Source organism: Balaenoptera borealis (assembly GCF_965194805.1).
Source record: "Balaenoptera borealis genome assembly, chromosome: 4".
In the NCBI taxonomy this organism is placed as follows: Eukaryota; Metazoa; Chordata; class Mammalia; order Artiodactyla; family Balaenopteridae; genus Balaenoptera; species Balaenoptera borealis.
This window is the reverse complement of record NC_138861.1, coordinates 110,991,231-111,010,695: the sequence shown is the minus strand read 5'-3', so window position 1 is coordinate 111,010,695 and position 19,465 is coordinate 110,991,231. Positions and strand designations below refer to the sequence as shown.

The 19,465-nt window shown below is 38.5% G+C and overlaps 1 long non-coding RNA gene across 1 annotated transcript in view; it reads left to right on the top strand.

Annotated features, from left to right (window-relative positions):
* Positions 1–19,465, top strand: part of LOC309627529 — a 377,892-nt gene that overhangs the window by 292,302 nt on the left and 66,125 nt on the right. The gene's annotated exons all lie outside the window — the stretch shown is intronic.

Genomic DNA, 19,465 nt, shown 5'->3' with positions numbered 1-19,465 from the left:
ACCAGGGCTTGAACCCGTGTCCCCTGCATCGGCAGGCAGATTCTCAACCACCGCACCACCAGGGAAGCCCCAGGAGGTGATTTTTATTAATTGATTACAGTTGATTGATCATCATTGTTTACATTTATTATCTCACTTGATCCTTAAATGATCAAACAAGACTGCTTTATTGTCCCCAGTTTACAAATCAAGATCTGAGTCTCAAGAAGGCTCAAGAGGCTGTCTGATGAGGACAATATAGCTAAGGATTTGTAAATATGGGAGCTCAACAAATTAAAAGTTTTTCCTTCAGAGCTCCTGCCCATTTTCCAATATTACTCTCACATCTGAGAAGCTCTTAACAGAGCTTTATGTGGTCAAGTAAAATCTACAATCAAGTTAGCCTAGCTTATAAATACTTTTTTTTAAATTTTGTAGCCTAACAAAATAGGCATGAGTAAACAATTCATAGCAATGATTGTAATTAATATCACATCTACATCTACCACAGTCCTGATCCAACATTAAAAATAGATAACTATAGTTTACTGATTGCATATCAAATCTATTATAATTATAGTAAACTTAAATCTTCATCATTTTTCTTTTTCTTGATTTTACACTGTCTTTACCTTTCTGCCCAGTTTCTTTCCTGATTCTTGTGAAGCTACATACTTTATACTTATTCTCTCTTAGCAAGTCTTTATCTACAAAGTCATGAATACAACACCGAAGTAAAGATGAAAATTTATTTTATTCTATTCACATATGTCAGAAATTGGTATAAATATAGAGCTGGATAAGGAATGGGGAATAACAAATGCTTCCAAAAAGAACTTGTACAAGAAGAAACAGCTTGAACATTTTGGATTAAAGCTGGTTGTTATGGACTTTATGTATGTGTCCCTACCCCAAATTCATATGTTGAAATCCTAACCCTGAGGTGACGGTATTAGGAGGTGGGGCCTTTGGGATATGATTAGGTCATGAGAGTGGAGCCCCAATAAATAGGATTAGTGTCCTTAAAAAAGGGACCCAGGAGAAGTCTCTTGACACTTCTACCATGTGAGGACACAGTGAGAAGGCTGCCGTCTGTGAACCAGAAAGTGGGCCCTCACTGGACTGAATGGGCCAGTGCCTTGATCTTGGACTTCCCAGTCTTCAGAACTGTGAAAAACAAATGTTTGTTGTTAAAGCCACCCAGTCTATATTATTCTTGTTATAGCAGCCCAAACAGACTAAGACATGGGTTATGTACTGGAAAGTTGAAAGGGAAAAATAAATAAGTGACAAATAAGAACCATTCTTACTGAATGCTCAATCTAATGTGTATTTGAACACTTGTGATAATTGAGAACTTCTTGAAACAATGTTCTTTATAGAGGTCAGACAATTTTGGGACTATTTTATTAATTGAGTGTAAACCTGACTCTGAAAAATGTCTCTTCTTAATTCTATCTTTGGAAGTCACAGAGAATAACTGCTAAGCCCCTTCCACATAGTATTTCATATATAATAATGATAAATCATCCAGCTATATGATCTATTTTCAGAATCAGCATATTAGAACATCATCTCCATTCATGAATCCCCAGTCACTGTAGAAAAACAGACAACTAGCTGTTTCTTTCTTTCACCCTACATATTAGTTGGATTCATTTCTTGATACATTTCTCCCCAGGCCTTATACTGAAATCACACTGAACAACAAAACCACCCATTGTACACTCTCTGTCCTCTTCCACTTTTATGCCATAAATATTAGTGTCCTCAGCCTGTAGTGACCTTCTCAGCATTCTTGGATATCAAAAGTCTATTCATTTTTAAAAGCTCACTTAAAATATCATCTAATAGGTGATAAAACATAAAAGTATGGACTTTGGAGTCATACAGGATTTAAGTTTGCCACTTACTAGCCCTGAAATGTAGAGCAAATTATGTATCTTCTCTAAGAGAATAAGCCCCTGGCTTAGGTTTATGCTCTCTATTTTTCTCTGCATAAACTCTCACTTTAGGTGATCTCACACTAGCCCATGCCTTTAAATAGCAATTTTAAGTTGAAAACCCAAATTTGTATCTGCAAGAAAACATTTTGAGCTTCAAATATATATGCCCAACTGTCTACTGGATATCTTCAGTTTTATATCCCAAACAGCACCCCCAAATAGAACAATTAATATCTTCTGTACTGTATTTTTTTTAAGAAAAAGGCAAAACAAACACAAAATTGCTATGTTCACAGTTTTTCCTATCAGTAAATGAAATTCTCATGAATCTAATTGCTTCTTCATAAAATTTACTATTTATCCCTTTTTTTCATCCTCCCATATCCAATCTAACACCAATCCTGTTTCTGGAAACTACTGAGTCCCATATCCATGTCTGATACCCCTATCCTAGTACAAGTTCACATCTCCTTTCTGGGACACCTAATACCATCTTAACTTGTTTCCCTGCTTCTACTCTTGCCCTCTGTTGTCCATTTTCCAGAGAACGATAGACAAATAAATTTTTAAATAATTACATAACCATTCTGCTTCAAAACTTTCAATGCCACCCCATTATTCTTGGAATGAAATATGAGTTCTTTGCCATTATACACAAAGTTGTACAGGATCTGGCTCTGCACACCACCTGTCTCAACTCTCCCCCACCACACTCTCCTTGTTCACTCGCTTGTCAGCTTTGTTGCTTCTCTCCCTTTTCTAGGTCTTTGCTCTTGCTTTTCCATGTAGAATGCTCTTCTGCAGAGTTTTCCCATAGCTGGCTTATTTTCAACCTTCAGTGTTTGACACAGTTAACGGATTTCTGACTGTTTTTTAAATTTTTTTATGATCTGTTTGTACCTCTAAAATAATAGTAGAGTGAGAATAGAGGTCTTGTATATTCTGTTCACAGACATATCTCAAGTGCCCAGTATAATGCCTGCCAAACAGTAGATCCCAATATCTAATATCCCAGATCTCAAGTAAGTATTTGTACTTGAATGAATGTGTGTTTCAGTTTTGTCCCTGCCAATAAGGATAATGACAGTCTCTTCCTCAAGATGCCTTGTAAGTTAAATGAGATAATGTTGTATATTGAACTATTTTAGGGTTAATATTATCTTCTGTTTCACTCCTGAGTGTTTGACAGATTCTGCAACAATGTGAGTGCTCGATATAATATGGACACATTTTTCAAAATTTATAAAAAAATTGTGCTTTGTTTCTAAAATTATACCACGTCTGAACCTAAAAATTTTTAAATCCTAGTCTCTGCAGAATTTTTATCATATTTAAAAGACTTCTAATTTTAGCCATATTTCTAAATGGCGTCATTTTTGTTGGCTTTAATTTCAAAACCCAAAGCTTGCAATAAGCAGAGAAGGAACTCAATTAAGCATAGCCCCTAGTGCAAATATTTAATTCTATTCTCATCTCTGTCATTAATAGGGCAATCACCCAGAAATGGGGGGATTGATCATCAGCACATGGAATAATAATTGTGAAATGATGAAGAAAAGATACCAGAAAAATATTAGAGTTTTTGAGTCAGTGTTCATATCCACTAGTTACAGCTCATTTTTAAAAATGTCTTCTCTCTGCTAGGATCAACAGTTCTTAGAAACAGACTAGACAAGAGGCACACAGTTCTCTTATTTGTAAAAAAAAAAAAAAAAAAAATTAATAGATTATAAAATTAGGGGCCCTGAAATAATGAATAAGTAAAATTGAAAAGCACTAGGCAATTTAATGCATGGCATTAATTGTTCATTCTTTATAATTATTCATAGAATTAAAATCATTAAGTAGTGATAGTAAGCTTTAGCTTTTATGTAGTATTCTTTTGCTTTTTTCCAGTACAAGTTAATTATATCAAAAGGATAACCTCATTTGATACAGAAAGGAAGATAAAGCACTTACTACTTAAACATTTTAAACAGAAAGAACAGTAAGGCTTACCCAAGGAGAGGAAAATAAACATCTGTTATGTGTGGGTTGCTCTGTATCATATTTTTCCTATTTAATCTTCTTTATAAAAATTATAGGTAAATCAGATTTCGTCCCACTCCGTACATGTGTGACTCAAAGGTTTTCAAAGACATTTAATGTTACACAGCTTGTTAGGAGGCAAGGCTGGAGTCAGTTTATATGGAATGTCTGAAGTACTGAGCAGGGAACCATGTGGGGCTGGTTAGGCGTTTTCTATACATAATCTCTTAAAATTCTCCCCGGTGCCCTGCATCTTGTAGAATTATTATTATTATTATCATTATTATTATTGTTATTATTATTATTTCACAGACAAGGAAGATTAAGGTTCAGAGAGGCCAAGCTGTTTGTCTGGCATCACACAGTTAACAAAACAGATAAGTTGTCATCAGACTAAGATCCCAATATGGGCACCCAACCTCATGTTCTTGGTACCTCAGGTTGTGGGAGTTATAGTAAGAGCAAAGGCTTCACACACAACAGGATGGTCCAAGTTCAAATCCTTTCCCATGACTTGTCAGCTGTGTGGTTTCCTGCCAGTCCCTTAATCTCTCTGAGCTTATTTTCCTACCTGCAAAAATGAAGAAAATATCAATCTTCTTCCTGAGGGTGGTTGAGAGGATGAAATGAGATAATTTGTATAAAGCTTAGCCTGGTACCTGTCTCCTACTAATGTTCAGTACCTGTGAATAACTATTACACAGCAAGTCAAAGTCTTTTCTTCGTCAGTTCCAGGGCACAGAATAAGGACATGAACTTAATAAAACACCTTCTGACTTCAAGCTTAACACCTTCTGACTTTCACCAACCATGAAATAGTAGTATTTATTAGTTGGTATCATTCAGTCCTACTTTTCTTCTCTGTCCTAGAACTGTTCTTGTGACAAAAGGAACATTGCAAGAAGCAGTAGAAGTAGTTCCCAAAATGCTTACTAAAGACACAGGAATAGTCTTAGAGCCCCTGGAAATACCCCAAGAGACACAGACATGAGCAAAGCTGAGGAACCGAGTCAGCACATGGGGAAGATGGAGCTTGCCCAGAATTAGAACAATCAAGTGTGGAGTGTTCTGGAGAAGTTTGCCACCACATGAGAAAGAGGAGAGGTTGTGACAGTTTCTCACTAACAGCCTCGTGTTAGTTTGAACCTTTGCTCCAGCTGGTCTGTGGGGAGGAGATGATGGAAGCAAAGCCTTTATTCACCTGACTGCCTTTCTCATCATCTTCAGAGGTTCCTCTCTCTGAGGTGAGTCTTTCTGGCACTGACCTAAACAGAAAGCTGATGGGGCCAGCATCTCCCCTGCCCACAGGGACACAGCAGACACTCAGCAGTCTGGGTAGGGGAAGGAGAGTGACGGGAGGAGCCCAGGACTCTCCGCTTCCTGTCTATATCTCAGTCATCATCCTGGTTCAAACCACCATAACCTCATGCCTGCACTACAGCAGCTGCCCACTTGGCCTCCTAGCTTCCAGATTTGTAGTCTCCATTGCAACTGATCATCTTTACAAATCACAAATCAGATGAGGCCACTGCCTTGACCTTCTCTGTTTAAAGGCCCTCCCTGGAAGAGCCCCATGAATTGTAGGGTGAACACCTAAACATGGCCATTATGACCCAGAATGACTGACCAAATCTTCCTGCCTCATTTGGGTGCTCCTTCTATATTCTCCAGATCTGGTGCTATTTGTTCTGTTATTGAAAATTTTCCACTCCCTCCTGGAACAAGGCTTTCACGTATATGCCATTTCCTTTGAGAAACACACCACCCTTGCTTTCCCTGTTGACTCCTCTTCATGCTCCCTTCTCAAAGAATAATATGCCACCACTTCAGGCAGCATCTCCCTGGATAGCGCCATTGGACTGGGAGGGGTCCTGTTATGTGCTGTCCCATGCACTGTGCCTTCCTCTAAAAGAATTTCAGATGATGGTGTACCAATCAGAGTCTAAGTAAAAAAGCAAAGATCCAAAGAAACAGCCAGAAATGCCTTCAGGTTTCAAAGGAGAAAATAGAATGAAGGTAATTAGTTCCATGATTAATGGAGGAACTTAGAAACAAAACAGCAGAAAGTGAGGCAATACAGATATTGTCACCAGTAAGGAACTACTAGGAACCCTAGATGGGACAGACAAGGAGAAGAGGTGCTTTTACCTCACAGAGGAGATGCAGCCACTGCCTGAGGTAAAGAAGGAAGATAAATGCCCCATTCCTCCCTTCTCCTAGCCTTCTAAACTCATGCTAATTGGCTCCTATCAGTCAAACTGAACCAGAAGCCTACAGGGCCAGACACCCTCTAACATACAGCAGACCAGGAGAGGGACAAAGCCTGGATGGGAGGGGACCAAGTCCCTTTACCAGCAGAGGTTGTTATAATGTGTATTTTAGTATTGTTTTATTTAATATCAGTCTCTTCAACTATGGAGCTTGCCATGGACTATGCCTATTGGTGTTCACCATGGTAGTCACACTTGTACAAAGCAGTCATTGAGTGAACAGTTTGAATGTATCAGTCTGTTCATTCACTAGTTGTTGAGGAACTGCTACATGCCAGACACAGTGAAGGAAGCAGACCTAGTCCCTGCTTTCATGGGCCTTATAGGTTAGAGGAGGGGGAAAGATAACAGACAAATAATTACATCAGATTAGTAGGTCAAATGGTAAAATATACCAGGGAGAAAAGTAAGAAAGAAAAAAGGCAAAGGACATTCTAGATGTAGGTAGGGTATGGGAATCCCTGGGTAGGGAGGGAATTCCAGGCAGAAGTGGGAGAAGCCTGGAGGGTAAGGAGGCAAGATGGCTGCAACAGAGCAAATGAGGGGGGCATTTGATGAGTGCAGGGATGTGGATTTGGGAGAGGAGGTGGAGGCAGATTGCTTAGGGTCTTGCAACCACTTTTACTTTGAATGAGAAGGGGAAGCACTGAATGCATGAATATTGCCAATGAATGAATAAACGCTAATTGGTGCCCAATTCTAAGGGAATCCTGAATGTTTTAGGAAATCTCAACCCAGCCCAGCTCACCTCCTCCATTAACTCTTGAATTTGTTGATTTCTCTCCAGATTATGCATTTAATCTCCAAAACATTTAGAAATATCTGCTGAGAGCACTGAAGAGAAATAGTGTCTCCTGATAATCTAGAGGCAGAAGAAGAGTCAAGAGAAAGGAGAGGATATTAAAAACTTGTATTATGTACCAGACAGTTTTCTATCCACTGATTTTTAAACTTTGCTGCATCACTGCAAGTTATCCTCAGTTTTCAGGTTAGAATATTGAGGTCCAGCAATTTTACATGACCTGTCTGTTGGAACCCAGAACTACTGGTTAATGATGATTAGGTGCTATACACTATGCTTGATACAGCTATATCTTACTGAATTTTGGCAACACCCTTTGGAACAGGTGGATGAGGCAACCAGGGAGAAAAGTGAAAGACAGAAATTTATAAAAGAATAGAAAATCAGTAAACTCTGGGAAGGGGGAAAAAAGAAAATAGCATAACTGTATTAACAGTGTGTCAAGATAATCCATCCACTTAACCAAAAATTAATAATACTTGTTTTGAACAAAGCATTTGGAACTCCTGTATGTACCCACAAATACTATCTGCTAGTATCCTTGTAGTCATTATTAAATGCTGACTGTACACCATGCATTTATATGGTAAATTGTTAATTCAAAGATGCTTCAAAGTTAAGAATCATTATATTCATTTTATATATGAAGAAATGCAGATGCAGAGAGGTTAAGTAGATTATTTAAGCTCACAGGGCTAGGAAAGAAATACTGGAATTTTGATCTGGTGTCCAGAAGTACTCTTGAACCTTTCCCAGATCAGATCAAATGGGCAGTAGGAGGTGCAGGAGATCAGAAGAGGTGGATATTACGATTAGACAATGGGAAATTTTTTTCCAAGGAGCAGGGCTTTAACTGGGCTTGACCATCAAATTCTCAGTGAATTCATTGTTGCTGGGATATTGGCACCCTCTTCATCATGCATCGTGCTACCTTTTTCTCAGTGAAGGAGAAATGTGACTTTCTCACATTTTCATGTTTGACGACTTAATTATTGCCAATTGTCCATATCTGTGATAATGCACAAATTCTCCAGAAAGAGTGATCGTGTATTTATTATTCTTGACAAGGGCTTTCCTGTTCCCTGGTATTCTTTCCCCTGGGGTATAGTGTCCTTAGACTGGACTTCAGTCTCCTTGTGTATTAAAAGGAAATGGCAGCATCCACAGAAGTGTTATGAGGATCACACATGACAAAATATTTAAGAGAGTTTATTTAATACTAGGCATTGGTCTAAGCACTTTATACTTTTTAGTTCATTTGATTTACAGAACGCTTTGTAGCTAAGACAAAGCAAAGTTAAATAAATTCTCTAGAGACAAATAGCTAGCAAAGCCAGAGTTGATATTCAAAGTCAGGACTTTGATGTCCTTGCTCTTTGGTTCTTGGCAATGTTGCCTCTTTGTAAATAAAAACAACACATGTAAAGAGTCCTCACACTGGAGCCACTTCATGAGATGTAACAATTGTGACAACTATGCGCTTCTCTGTGGATGAACATTCTAGACTTACCTAAAGACTTTTTGAATCTCTATAGTTTTAGGCATGTTTGCCATTTAATCTTGGACATTCTAAGTCACTTGCCCTTTCTGAGCATCATTATTATTTTTACTTTAATTTCATTTAATTTTTATTTATTTAATTTTTTTGGCCATGTAGTGTGTCATGGCACGTGAGATCTTAGTTGCCTGACCAGGGATCGAATCTGCACCCCCTGTGGTGGGAACACAGAGTCTTAACTACTGGACTGCCAGGGAAGTCCCTGAACAACATTATTTTTAATTTAACTTAATTATTCTTATTTGTAAAATGGAATTAATAATACTGATAACACAGTAATTGTTGATAATCAAATAGGATATTTTTGAGTCAAAATACTTTGGGAAATATTTTATTAATATTTAATAAATAATATTTATTAATAATAAATGTTATTAATTAAATGTTATTAATTAAATAATAAATGTTTATTAATAATAAATGTTTGTGTATAATAAACATCAATTACTTCTTGTTAGAACTTATAATTCCTAATTGTTCCTAATTGTTCTCCCCATCACCATAAAGCCAAGATCAAGTCATGCAAATCCCTCCTCCAAAGGTTTTCAGGTTTTTTTCAAATAAATCACTGCAGCTTTCCCAACCTGCCATTCACACCTCTCCATGACCTGATTTCAAACTGCTTTTCAACTTCATGTTTAACGCTTTTGCTCATCCACTGGGTTCTAGCCTAACATGACTTCCAATATATTATTTGCTTGTTCCCTCTTCCTTATCTTTGATCACACTTTTCCCTCAAACTGGATGGCATTTCCTTTGTTTTTCATTTGTCCAAGTTCAATACAGTGTTACAACTGAATGCATGGGTTCTATGGTCTGTCTAGGTTCAAATTTCTGCTCAGCTGCTCACTAGCTGTGTAATCATGTATATGTTATTAATAACTTAGCTTCAGTCTTGTGGTCTGATGTTTGTGTCCCTCCAAAATTCATATGTTAAAATCCTAATGCTCTTTGTGGTGGTGTTAGGAGGTGGGGCCTGTGGGATGTGATTAGATCATGAGGGTGGAGCCCTCATAAATAGGATTAGTGCCCTTACAAAAGGGGCTCTGTAGGGCTCCCTTGTCCCTTCCACCATGGGAAGATACAACCAGATGTCTGTGACCCAGGAGGGTGCTCTCTCTTGACCATCCTGGCACCCTGATCTCAGACATCCACTCTCCAGAACTGTGAGAAATAAAATTTGTTGGTTATAAGCCACCCAGTCTCTGGTATTTTATTACATCAGCCCAAATGAACTAAGTCAAGTGCCCTCACTTACAAAGTGAGTATCTATTCACTAGGTTTTTATGAAAATTAAATAACATTGTCTATAGAACAGACTTAGACTATTGTTTTACACATAGTAGACACTAAATAATTATTTATGACAACAATAACAATTATAAATAATCATTTGAGAGCCAACTCTTGCTCAGTGAAAACCATTCTAGCATGATTGCTCCCTTTCATAACATCTCATAGAACTTTCTGGATGACTTTTTTTTTTTTTTTGGCACTGATGATCCCTTACCTGGGATTGCAGATACATTCATAGTCGGTAAATTATTCAGTCAGCCAGTCTGCAATTGTCATTTAGAGGGCACCTACTATGTGGTTGATACTTTGGACAATGAGGATGAAATAGAGATTAAGATGAACAAAATCCCAGCCTATTACTTAAAACGTGCACTATGGGACAACCTCAAAAAGACGGGACCATAGCTGACTTCTAAATAATGAGAAGCAGTTAGTTAGCTGTATAGAGACCTGTGAGAAGATCAGACAATGTAGAGAGGCAGCAAGTGCAAATGTTCTGAGTCAAAGACTAACTTGGAATGTTTTAGAAATAGAAAAAATGTCTAGTGTGGTGGCATGGGGTGAAGAGAAGGGTGGATACTAGTGAGAAGTGTGCTAGGAGAGACAGAAAGGGGCAAGATCATACATAGCAGTCCTTGTCATGCTGATGATTTTAGATTTTACTTCAATAGGAAGCCATTAAAGGGCTTTGTGTGGGAGAGAAAAATGGTTAGATTTACAGTGAGATCAAGTCACCCTGGCTAGTGGGTAAGGAATGGCTTAGAGAATCTGGGAGTCTATCACAATGCTTCAGATGCGGATTGACTATGGCTTGTCCTAGGTTTAAATACTATATTTGACAAATACATGATTTGCCATTTCTTCTACTAAATTGTAATGCAATGTTTGTTACTTTTTTATTTGCCCCCGAGACAACAAGCTCTCACACTTGCACATAGTAGCTATGACTTCTTTCTTATAATGAAGTAATACAGGATGAGGAAGTTAAAGCTGGAAAATACAGGTGAAAACAAGCAAGACACCTGCTCTATATTAAGATCAAAATATTCAAGAGACAGAAGGAAAAACAAGCCACTCAGTAACTCTTAACTGCTTCTATTTTTATCACTGCAAAAAAAAAAATTATGCACATCAAACATAAAATGCGCTTGTCAGCAAATCTATCACATTTTCAACTTTTTACAGAGCAGCTGATGTACAAAGCAGTTGATCTTGTGCCACAAAGACTTTTAAATGACTGACTTTTGGCAAAGGCTAGGAAAATAATCACATGAACCCTGCTGTCTTCCAAAGATCAAGTCTGCTTCATGCCAGCTTGGAGAGAAAATTAAATATATAGCCAGAGACTGATATTCTCTAGGAAGTCTAAATTTAGGTAGAAAATATCCTGGGGTGAAGATACAGAAATCCACATTTTAACTCATTATATTTTCCCCCTAAGTGTTCCTCCTTTTGTGTTCCTTGCTGTGTGGTGGTTAAAAACACAGTTTGGGAGTCAGTGACCTGAATGCCACTTACTACCTACTTGATCTTGGCCAAGTTATTTGGCTTCTCTGAGCCCCAGGTTCACAATGTATATGTAAAAATTGATAAAATATTTATTGTAATGATAATAGCTAACATTTGTTTAGTGTATACTCTGTTCCAGATGCCATTCTGATACTTTTTCATGTATTAACTCTTTTATAGGTATAACAATATCATGAGGCAGTACTAAACGTATGTGCCATTTCAAAAATGAGAAAATCTTGGTACTGAGGCGGGGGGAGAGGGAGGCTCACTTCACTTATACAAGGCATCACACCCAGTAAGTGGCAGGGTCTAGACTCAAAGCCATGATTTATGGCTTAAGATCCTGAGATATTCTCTACTAACGACTGCCTTTATGTACTATGCTGTACTGCTATAGAAAGATGCAGACTACAAGGTTCTTGTAAAGATTTAATAAGATGGTACATGTAAGGTAATCAGACCTGTTTCTGATATAGAACAAGCATTTAATAGCTATTAGTTTTTAATACATAAAAAGCAAGAATAAGTGACATCTATGTAGGCAGACAAATCAAAACCTTCATATATTTTTTTAACATATATTTATTGAATACATAATACATGTCAGACATTGTTTTGGGTGCTTTGCTATATCAGGAAACAAAAGACATAAAGATGCCAGCTGTTGCATGGCTAAAATTCTAGTGAAGGAGGAAGGATCCCACAGTAAATAATAATTATAATAAATAAATTATATTGTATGTTAGGATGCAGTAAGAGCTACAGAAAAAACAAATAGAAGAAGAATGGATATAGACAATCTTGAATGCCAGGGTGGTGGTTGGTGAGTGTTAGTTTGAAATTATATAGAGAGTAATTGAGGTAGGCTTCATTGCCTGGGTCTGATTTGAGCAGAGGTTCATGAAGATAAGAAAATTTGGGATTTAGGTATCTGTAGGAAGAGTGTTCCAAGCAGAAGGATTAGCCAGGACTAAGGATCTAAGCATGGGTGTTAGAAGAAAGAAAGCTGAGGTATGTGAAGTGAAGGGAGCCAGAGTAGTAGCTGGTAAATAGGTGATGTCATCAGGATCCAGTCATGTAGAGTTTAAGCACTTTGGCTGTTATTTTTAGTAAAATTGAATCCAAGCAGAACCACCCTAATGTGCCCTCCAGGGTACAAAAGTCTTCTGGTGTTCCTAGTTTCTTGTTTGTGAGGAAAAGATTTCAGCCTCTCAGACATTCCTTCCTTGAGTTCCAAAGGACAGATTCAAACAGTTACTAATTAGAGGAGAGAGGAAACACAGAAACAAAGGAAAGGCAGTCAAGAAACAATAGTGCAGGAGGAGCTTCAAGATGGCGAAAGAGTAAGACGTGGAGATCACCTTCCTCCCCACAAATACATCAGAAATACATCTACATGTGGAACAACTCATATAGAACACCTACTGAACGTTGACAGAAGACCTCAGACCTCCCAAAAGGCAAGAAACTCCCCACGTACTTGGGTAGGGAAAAAGAAAAAGAAAAAAACAGAGACAAAAGAATAAGGACGAGACCTGCACCAGTGGGAAAGAGCTGAGAAGGAGGAAAGGTTTCCACACACTAGGAAGCCCCTTTGTAGGTGGAGACTGCGGGTGGCGGAGGGGGGAAGCTTCGGAGCCATGGAGGAGAGTGCAGCAACAGGGGTGTGGAAGGCAAAGTGGAGAGATTCCCGCACAGAGGATTGGTGCCGACCAGCACTCACCAGCCCGAGAAGCTTGTCTGCTCACCCGCTGGGACGGGTGGGGGCTGGGAGCTGAGGCTCCGACTTCAGAGGTCAGACCCCAGGGAGAGGACTGGGGTTGGCTATGTGAACACAGCCTGAAGGGGGCTAGTGTGCCACAGCTAGCCAGGAGGGAGTCCGGGAGAATGTCTGGACCTGCCTAAGAGGCAAGAAACCATTGTTTTGGGGTGCACGAGGAGAGGGGATTCAGAGCACCGCTAAACGAGCTCCAGAGATGGGAGCAAGCCACGGCTATCAGCACGGACCCCAGAGACGGGCGTGAGATGCTAAGGCTGCTGCTGAAGCCACCAAGAAGCCTGTGTGCAAGCACAGGTCACTATCCACACCTCCCCTCCCAGAAGCCTGTGCAGCCCGCCACTGCCAGGGTCCCGTGACATAGGGACAACTTCCCCAGGAGAACAAACGGCGCACCTCAGGCTGGTGCAACGTCACGTCGGGCTCTGCTGACACAGGTTCGCCCCACACTCCGTACTCCTCCCTCCCACCAGCCTGCGTGAGCCAGAGCCCCCTAATCAGCTGCTCCTTTAACCCTGTCCTGTCTGAGGGAAGAACAGATGCCCTCAAGCGACCTACACGCAGAGGTGGGTCCAAATCCAAAGCTGAACCCTGGAAGCTGTGCGAACAAAGAAGAGAAAGGGAAATTTCTCCCAGCAGCCTCAGGAGCAGCAGATTAAATCTCCACAATCAACTTGATGTACCCTGCATCTGTGGAATACCTGAATAGACAATGTCTCATCCCAAATTGAGAAGGTGGACTTTGGGAGATACGATATATATATATATATATATTTTTTTTTTTTTTCCCTTTTTCTCTTTTTCTAAGTGTGTATGTGTATGCTTCTGTGTGTGATTTTGTCTGTATAGCTCTGCTTTTACCATTTGTCCTAGGGTTCTGTCTTTTTTTTTTTTTTTTTTAGTATAGTTTTTAGAACTTGTTATCATTGGTGTATTTGTTTTTTGGTTTGGTTGCTCTCTTCTTTCTTTCTTTCTCTTTTCTTTTTACTACTTAAAAAAATTTCTTTAATAAGTATTTTTAATTTTTAAATTTTTTTTTTAATTATTTATTTATTTGGCTGTGTTTGGTCTTCGTTTCTGTACGAGGGCTTCCTCTAGTTGCAGCAAGCGGGGGCCACTCTTCATTGCGGTGCACGGGCCTCTCACTATTGTGGCCTCTCTTGTTGTGGAGCACAGGCTCCAGACGCGCAGGCTCAGTAATTGTGGCTCACAGGCCCAGTCGCTCCGCGGCATGTGGGATCCTCCCAGACCAGGGCTTGAACCTGCGTCCCCTGCATTAGCAGGCAGATTCCCAACCACTGCGCCACCAGGGAAGCCCTATTTTTTATTTTAATAACTATTTTATTTTATTTTATTTTATCTTCTTTCTTTCTTTCTTTCCTTCTTTCCTTCTTTCCTTCCTTCCTTCCTTCTTTCTTTCTTCCTTCCGTCCTCTCTTTCTTTCTCTCTTTCTTTCTTTCTTTCTTTCTTTTCTTTCCTTTCTCCCTTTTATTCTGAGCCGTGTGGATGACAGGCTCTTGGTGCTCCAGCCAGGTGACAGGGCTGTGCCTCTGAGGTGGGAGAGCCACGTTCAGGACATTGGTCCACAAGAGATCTCCCAGCTCCACATAATATCAAATGGCAAAAATGTCCCAGAGATCTCCATCTCTACACCAAGACCCAAATCCACTCAACGACCAGCAAGCTACAGTGCTGGACACCCTATGCCAAACAACTAGCAAGAAATGAACACAATGCCACTCAGTAGCAAAGAGGCTGCCTAAAATCATAATAAGGCCACAGACACCCCAAAACACAACACCAGACGTGGACCTGCCCACCAGAAAGACAAGATCCAACCTCATCCACCAGAACACAGGCACTAATCCCCTCCACAAGGAAGCCTACATAACCCACTGAACCAACCTTAGCCACTGGGGGCAGACACCAAAAACAACTTGAACTACGAACGTGCAGCCTGCAAAAAGGAGACCCCAAACACAGTAAGTTAAGAAGACAGAAACACACAGCAGATGAAGGAGCAAAGTAAAAACACACCAGACCTAACAAATGAAGAGGAAATAGGCAGTCTACCTGAAAAAGAATTCAGAATAATGATAGTAAAGATGATCCAAAGTCTTGGAAATAGAATGGAGAAAATACAAGAAACATTTAACAAGGAACTAGAAGAACTAAAGAGCAAACAAACAGTGATGAACAACACAATAAATGAAATTAAAAATTCTCTAGAAGAGATCAATAGCAGAATAACTGAGGCAGAAGAACGGATAAGTGACCTGGAAGATAAAATAGTGGAAATAACTACTGCAGAACAGAATAAAGAAAAGAAAATGAAAAGAATTGAGGACAGTCTTAGAGACCTCTGGGACAATATTAAATGCACCAACATTCGAATTATAGGGGTCCCAGAAGAAGAAGAGAAAAAAAGGGACTGAGAAAATATTTGAAGAGATTATAGTTGAAAACTTCCCTAATATGGGAAAGGAAATAGTTAATCAAGTCCAGGAAGCACAGAGAGTCCCATAGAGGATGAATCCAATGAGAAACATGCCAAGACACATATTCATCAAACTATCAGAAATTAAATACAAAGAAAAAATATTAAAAGCAGCAAGGGAAAAACAACAAATAACATACAAGGGAATCCCCATAAGGTTAACAGCTGATCTTTCAGCACAGACTCTGCAAGCCAGAAGAAAGTATGAGGACATATTTAAAGTGATGAAGGGGAAAAAGCTACAACCAAGATTACTCTACCCAGCAAGGATCTCATTCAGATTTGACGGAGAAATTAAAAATTTTACAGACAAGCAAAAGCTAAGAGAATTCAGCACCACCAAACCAGCTTTACAACAAATGCTAAAGGAACTTCTGTAGGCAGGAAACACAAGAGAAGGAGAAGACCTACAATAACAAACCCAAAACAATTAAGAAAATGGTAATAGGGGCATACATATCAATAATTACCTTAAATGTAAAGGGATTAAATGCTCCAACCAAAAGACAAAGACTGGCTGAATGGCTACAAAAACAAGACCTGTATATATGCTGTCTACAAGAGACCCACTTCAGACCTAGGGACACATACAGACTGAAAGTGAGGGGATGGAAAAAGATATTCTATGCAAATGGAAATCAAAAGAAAGCTGGAGTAGCAATTCTCATATCAGACAAAATAGACATTTAAACAAAGACTATTCCAAGAGACAAAGAAGGACACTACATAATGATCAAGGGATCAATCCAAGAAGAAGATACAACAACTGTAAAAATTTATGTACCCAACATAGGAGCAACCCAATACATAAGGCAAATACTAACAGCCATAAAAGGGGAAATCGACAGTAACACAATCATAGTAGGGGACTTTAACACCCCACTTTCACCAATGGACAGATCATCCAAAATGAAAACAAGTAAGGAAACACAAGCTTTAAATGACACATTAAACAAGTTGGACTTAATTGACAGTTACAGGACATTCCATCCAAAAACAACAGAATACACTTTCTTCTCAAGTGCTCATGGAACATTCTCCAGGATAGATCATATCTTGGGTCACAAATCAAGCCTTGGTAAATTTAAGATAATTGAAATCGTATCAAGTATCTTTTCTGACCACAACTCTATGAGACTAGGTTTCAATTACAGGAAAAAAATGTGTAAAAAATACAAACACATGGAGGCTAAACAATACACTACTTAATAACCAAGAGATCACTAAAGAAATCAAAGAGGAAATCAAAAATACCTAGAAACAAATGACAATGAAAACACGATGACCCAAAACCTATGGGATGCAAAAAAAGCAGTTCTAAGAGGGAAGTTTATAGCAATACAATCGTACCTTAAGAAACAAGAAACATCTCAAATAAACAACCTAACCTTACACGTAAAGCAATTAGAGAAAGAAGAACAAAAATACCTAAAGTTACCAGAAGGAAATAAATCATAAAGATCAGATCAGAAATAAATGAAAAAGAAATGAAGGAAACGATAGCGAAGATCAATAAAACTAAAAGCTGGTTCTTTGAGAAGATAAACAAAATTGATAAACCATTAGCCAGACTCATCAAGAAAAAAAAGGAGAAGACTCAAATCAGTAGAATTAGAAATGAAAAAGGAAAAGTAGCAACTGACACTGCAGAAATTCAAAGGATCATGAGAGATTACTACAAGCATCTATATGCCAATAAAATGGACAACCTGGAAGAAATGGACAAATTCTTAGAAATGCACAATGTTCCAAGACTGAACCAGGAAGAAATAGAAAATATGAACAGACCAATCAGAAGCACTGAAATTGGAACTGTGGTTAAAAATCTCCCAAAAAACAAAAGCCCAGGACCAGATGGCTTCACAGGCGAATTCTATCAAACATTTAGAGAAGAGCTAACACCTATCCTTCTCAAACTCTTCCAAAATATAGCAGAGGGAAGAACACTGCCAAACTCATTGTACGAGGCCACGATCACCTTGATACCAAAACCAGGCAAAGAGGTCACAAACAAAGAAAACTATAGGCCAATATCACTGATGAACATAGATGCAAAAATCCTCAACAAAATACTAGCAAACAGAATCCAACAGCACATTAAAAGGATCATACACCATGATCAAGTGTGGTTTATCCTAGGAATGCAAGGATTCTTCAGTATACACAAATCAATCAATGTGATACACCATATTAAAAAATTTAAAGAGAAAAACCATATGATCATCTCAATAAATGCAGAGAAAGCTTTCGACAAAATTCAACACCCATTTATGAAAAAAAACCCTCCAGAAAGTAGGCATAGAGGGAACTTACCTCAACATAATAAAGGCCATATATGACAAACCCACAGCCTACATTGTTCTCAATGGTGAAAAATTGAAACCATTTCCACTAAGATCAAGAACAAGACAAGGTTGCCCACTCTCACCACTATTATTCAACATAGTTTTGGAAGTTTCAGCCACAGCAATCAGAGAAGAAAAAGAAATAAAAGGAATCCAAATCGGAAAAGAAGAAGTAAAGCTGTCACTGTTTGCAGATGACATGATACTATACATAGAGAATCCTAAAGATGTTACCAGAAAACTACTAGAGCTAATCAATAAATTTCATAAAGTAGCAGGATACAAAATTAACGCAGAGAAATCTCTTGCATTCCTATACACTAATGATGAAAAATCTGAAAGTGAAATTAAGGAAACACTCCCCTTTACCATTGCAACAAAAAGAATAAAATATCTAGGAGTAAACCTACCTAAGGAGACAAAACACCTGTATGCAGAAAATTATAAGACCCTGATGAAAGAAACTAAAAATGATACAAACAGGTGGAGAGATATAAAATGTTCTTCGATTGGAAAGATCAACATTGTGAAAATGACTATACTACCCAAAGCAATCTACAGATTCAATGCAATCCCTATCAAACTACCACTGGTATTTTTCACAGAACTAGAACAAAAAATTTCACAATTTGTATGGAAACACAAAACACCCCAAATAGCCAAAGCCATCTTGAGAAAGAAAAACGGAGCTGAAGGAATCAAGCTCCCTGACTTCATACTATACGACAAAGCTACAGTAATCAAGACAGTATGGTACTGCTACAAAAACAGAAATATAGATCAATGGAACAGGATAGAATCCCCAGAGATAAACCCACACACATATGGTCACCTTATCTTTGATAAAGGAGGCAAGAATATACAATGGAGAAAACACAGCCTCTTCAATAAGTTGTGCTAGGAAAACTGGACAGCTACATGTAAAAGAATGAAATTAGAACACTCCCTGACACCATACACAAAAATAAACTCAAAATGGATTAAAGACCTAAATGTAAGGCCAGACACTATCAAATTCTTAGAAGAAAACATAGGCAGAACATTCTTTGACATAAATCACAGAAAGATCCTTTTGGACCTACCCTCTAGAGAAATGGAAATAAAAACAAAAATAGACAGATGGGACCTAATGAAACTTAAAAGCTTTTGCACAGCAAAGGAAACCATAAAAAAGATGAAAAGAATGGGAGAAAATATTTGCAAATGAAGCAACTGACAAAGGATTAATCTCCAAAATTTACAAGCAGCTCATGCATCTCAATATTAAAAAAACAAAAACCCAATCCAAAAATGGGCAGAAGACCTAAATAGACATTTCTCCGAAGAAGATATACAGATTGCCAACAAACACATGAAAGAATGCTCAAAATCTTTAATCATTAGAGAAATGCAAATCAATACTACCATGAGATATCATCTCACACCGGTCAGAGTGGCCATCATCAAAAAATCTAC